Raw genomic sequence first — 5,127 nt, forward strand, 5'->3', positions numbered from 1 at the left:
TGGCGGTCAGCGGACAAGGGTTCCCCTACGGTGGCGGTCAGCGGACAAGGGTTCCCCTACGGTGGCGGTCAGTAGTGAAATGCCCACTTTGGTGGTTAGAGCTCCCCTACAATGGTAGAGGAAGGCTGCCGCTCGGTACAGTGCCCCTTTACAATGGTGGTCAGTGAAGACTTGCCCTCTTGTTATTATTCCAGGAACCCCTAGATCTCAATCTTTTTAACATGGGGGAACCCTTGAAATAAGTTGCAGGGAACCCCTTCTATAGTTCCGATATCCACAGATCACAGGACATTAGTGTGGCGCTCAGCGGACAAGGGTTCTCCTACGTTGCTGGCCATTGGGAAGAATGTCACCCTTACAGAAAGCCAAAAAGATAATTGGTGTCACTAAACCTGACATGAGAGGTGCAAATTGTTCAAGGAACCCGCCACAAACTCTGGAGGAACCCTGGGTGGGAAACTCTGATTCAGAGGAACCCAGACTGCAATATATAGATAGAGGACACAGGAGGCCCAATTGCACTGAAACTTTTGAGTGGTCAGGAGTTTTTTTTGTTGCTGTCAGGATCACCATTCAGAAAATTCACCCCAGCAAAGGGCCGATATCAGTGTCCTGGGAACACGAAGACACAAAAACCAATAAAAATCAAGAGATGGATTGGAGGGAATCTCCTGAACATGAACAAAGTTTGTTTGGTTTTAAGGTCAGCAGCTGATCTGGTTGCTCTCCAAGCCGGATTGTATGAAAGACACAAAAAAGACAAAGACACCAAAGTCCACACCGATCATTACAGCAAATAAGACACTTCCCCTGGGGCCAGGGCCCCATGGCATAAACATTCAGGGCTCATTTACACATGTGTGTGTTGTGTAACCGCACATTCCTGCCATGCATGGTAACACACCTGAAGCACTGCCATTGATTGTGAAGGGCTGACGTGTTTTGATGCACTTACTATGCGCTGTGGCCCCTGAAAGAGTCATGGGCATTTTTTGCACATGTGGCGTACCGGTAGCTCACTACTAACGGGCTGCCATTACACAGCGCATGCCAATGTGCAAAATAACATACAGATCTGTACAGTGTGAATCAGCCCATGAGGGGCCCTTTACCTGGAGGGAAGGGCCCTCGCCTGTCTACTTTCCAATCCCCATAGTGATACAGAATTTTATTCTACCAGAGGTTCCCCAAAACTTTACATACAAAGTATCCAAATGTTATTCCTGCTTGTGTCATCTACTGGGTAACCGGTTGGGCCCCAATGTTTTTGGGCCCCATAGCAGCTGTACGGTTAGCCCTGTAATAGCGATGCCCTTTGTATGTCTCATAGCCTGTGGTCGGAGCGTGACTCCATAGGTGCTGCCCGGTCATCCTTCTGACCTCACATACTCCCAGCTCCTGGGAGCCCATAACAAAGTTCAGGCTTCACCTGGCAGATGGTGACTACATGAAACCTTTGACCCTGAAAGCTCAAACTGGAAAGTCCGGCTGTAATAGTAAATTAGGCTAAAAAAAGGGGGAGTATTAAACCTTTATATAAAAGCCCCCGGGGGTTACCTGGGGTCAGGGAGTGACTGCAGGGAATACCAGCTCGGTGACCAGCCAGGCACCCAGCATTTTTAGAAACTGCCAACCATTGGCTACCTTGGCACCCTTCATTTACACCCAGAATGCAATCCTAGAAGTTAGAAATTCAGCTTTTGATAATTCAGGCTTCTGAATTTGACAAAAGTCAACAAAATATTACCACCAAAGTTTGCCCAGCGGCTGCAGACACAACAGAGTGCAGCAGGAAAACTGAGACTGAGTGATAAGGAGAGATATGAGGGGACAGATGCACAGGGATCAGTGTCCACCCATCTACATACACATATAGCGCCAACATATTCCATAGCACCTCAAATCCACCAATGGCCACCTTACTTATAATAAAACACCCTCACCAACTACCTGGGCCAATCAGGGTGGACAGATAAGAACCCCAGCCCTAGGTGATAAGTAAAGAACACCCAAACACAAGCAACCTACAAACTCCATGCAGACAAGAAGCAAAGCTCTAAACCCCCCCTGAAACCGGCAAACCCAACACAACCACTAACGAAACACAAGTCCCAGCAGAGCCACTCGAACAGCCAATCGTGATATAACAGAACCAGCTTCTGGCCAGCCAACAAAGGACTACAACACCCAGCAAGCCCCCAGTATTCAACAGGGCCAAGTTTGCAGGAGAGCTGGCTGGCAGGGCATGCTGGCCATTGTAGTTCTCCAGCTGCAGGTGCTGCTGTTGGCCCTGCTGGGTGAATGCAGGAAGCTGGCTTGGCATCTTCCAGCAGCAAAGGGCACTGGGCTACCCTGGTTTAACCCTGTCCATGCCAGCTAGGCAGACATGCATGGGGTTGGATCCCCCTCCTGCTGCTTGCAAGTCATGTATTGGTGAAGTAGGTCAGGCAGCCCCCCTCTACTGACCTGAATAGCAGCCTGGTGGAAGGAGACAGCTCCAGGTCTCCCTCTTGCTGGTGATCTGTCTCTTCTTAACTGTCTCCCTCCCTCTCTTTTTTTTCCCTCCCCCTCTCAGAGCTCCATTTGCTCAGCTGGGTCCCCTCCCTGGTCTCCTTTCTTGCAGGCTGGGAAGGCAGGCAATGCACTGGGGTGCTCAGGCAGGGGGACACACACTGTGCTGTGGCTCCAGGTCCTATTTGGGGGCTCCGAGCTTCATCCGTGGAAGGGTGAGAGCAGCAGAAAGCATGGAAGTTGGAGGCACAGCCAGCAGCACACAGCACTGCCTGCTCTCTATGGGGAGGAAGTGAGAGGGAGAAGTACAGCGGGCGGGCCGCTAGAGGGAGCCCGTGCTCAGCCCTCGCTGCACACATGTGACTGGCACACACTGGCTGCCTAAGTTTCCAATAGTTTATTAAGGAAAGAATCAATCTGCAGGATACATTGTATCAAAGGCAGGAAAACTCCTGGGCAAAATACCCAGCTAGGGGGGGCAAAGGGACACTGAAATCAATCTGTTATTGCAAGCTTTATTATGGGAAAGATTATTTTTATTCATATAGCACCAACATCCACCATAGCAATGTACAAAGTAAGAAAAAACATGGGAGTGCTATTTTATAGAACAAGAATATTAGTGTGATACCACAGGATACGTAGTTGGTAACATTATTTATTTTTTTTAATTATGGATAGCTTAGGAAGTTAAATCCATTTCATTTGATATTCTTGCTGAGTAAATATATCTGAGATTATAAATAAATTATTATAAATATTAATAATTGTACACACATATACACCCACTGGCCACTTTATTAGGCACATCTGTTGTAACTGTTTGCTCACCTAAATATCTAATCAGCCAATCACATGGCAGCAATGCATTTCGGCAGACTTTTATGAAAGTCAAATCAAGCTTTGGAATGGAGAAGAAATGTGATTTAGGTGACTTTGAATATGACATGGTTGTTGGTTCCAGGTGGATGGTCGGTGTATTTCAGAATCTGCTGATTTCCTGGGATTTTCACCCACAACCATCTCTGGAGTTTACACAGAATGGTCCAAAAATGGGAAAATACCCAGTTCTCTGGGTGAAAATGCCAAAGGTCAGAGGAGAATGGCCAGACTGGTTCCAGATGAAAGAAAGGCAATAGGAACTAAAATATTCAATGTCTGAGGTCAGCAGAGAAGATCTCTGGATGCGCAACCCATCCAACTTTGGGGCAGATTGGCTACAGCAGCAGGAGATGCCACCGGGGCCACTTCTGTCATGTCCGAACATGACCTGAGGGTACAATTCACACTGGGCCACCAAAATTGGACAAGAGTTTCAATTTCTGCAGCAACATTCAGATGGTTGGGTTTTGCATCAACAACGTGGAATGATGGATCCATCCTGCCTGGTATCACCGGATCCGGCTGGTGGTGTAATGGTGTGTTTCGGGCGGGGGTATTTTCTAAGCACACCTTGTACCCCTTAGTAGGCACATTTGGCCCCTTGTTCATGTCCATCCCTTTATGCCTGCAGTGTACCCATCTTCCTGCAGGATAATACACCGTGTCACAAAGCCCCAATCCTCTCAAACCAGAATCTTGAACATGACAATGGGGTCACCGGACTCCAAAGGCACCAGATCTCCGTCACAGGCACTGGATCTTCGTCACGGTCACCGGATCCCCGTCACATGGTGGATGGGGGTTTCCCATTATGGATGTACAGCTGACAAACCTGCAGCTACTGCATGATTCTATCATATGGAGTCATATTCTATCAATCCCTGCGGAATGGTTTCAGAACCTCGTTGGATCTCTGCCATGGAGACTTGAAAAAAGGGGGTTCAACCCAGGTGTACCTAATAAAGTGTCCGGTGTGTATACAGGAGGAGCGGCCGGAATGTCGGAGATATTTTCTGCACCGCCTCCGGTGCAGAATTTACAGAAACTCTTTATTATGGCAAGGACTGTAAAATACTCAATAAAATATGATTCAGCTGCTTCGCATGGCGCCGGTCACGTACAGAACATTTTATATTCTTGCAGATTTATATTGATTTCAATGGAGGGGGAGACGGGAGGGCAGATTCGATGGAGGGGAGGCCGGAGGGCAGATTCAATGGAGAGGAGGCCGGAGGGCAGATCTATTAAAGAGAAGCTCAGAATGGCCAATATTCTCAGATGAGGGACATCAGGGTGACACGTGGGTGATGGAGGAGGGAGAATCCGGAAGCCATGAGTATTTTCCTTTTCATGCTGCTCCCACCATTGTGCATTAAATACAGAGAGGAACCCCATCACCACTCACATCTGTGGTCTCCCAACACAAAGAAAGCGGGCAGGGAAGGAAATTGACTTTTTTGCTTTGTAAGTGTGAAATTCTAAAGGGGAACTCTTCTATTAATTCAGCTTCTGTACCCTTTATGGTCCTGTTGCAATATTGAATTATTTTTGCATTGTATTCCTATAGTAAAGTCTCCCCCTAGTGGTCACCTGTGGAATATGTGATTAGCATCCACACAATGAATTACCGTATTTTTAAGATTCTGAAAGATTATTCCCCTTCTGATCACTCTGTGCCATTCAAATTCCCCTTCTGATCACTCTGTGCCATTCAAATTCCCCTTCTGATCACTC

At 47.5% G+C, this 5,127-nt stretch overlaps 1 protein-coding gene across 1 annotated transcript in view; it reads right to left on the reverse strand.

Annotated features, from left to right (window-relative positions):
• Positions 1-2,812, reverse strand: part of ITPK1 (inositol-tetrakisphosphate 1-kinase) — a 56,445-nt gene extending 53,633 nt beyond the window's left edge. Inside the window, exon 1 of the mRNA XM_072428935.1 lies at positions 2,467-2,812. The gene's annotated coding sequence lies outside the window, so the exon portion shown is untranslated. The remainder of the gene's footprint in view (positions 1-2,466) is intronic.
• Between the last annotated feature and the right edge of the window lie 2,315 nt (positions 2,813-5,127).

The sequence above is a fragment of the Pyxicephalus adspersus genome, chromosome 12 (assembly GCF_032062135.1).
Source record: "Pyxicephalus adspersus chromosome 12, UCB_Pads_2.0, whole genome shotgun sequence".
NCBI classification, from domain to species: domain Eukaryota; kingdom Metazoa; phylum Chordata; class Amphibia; order Anura; family Pyxicephalidae; genus Pyxicephalus; species Pyxicephalus adspersus.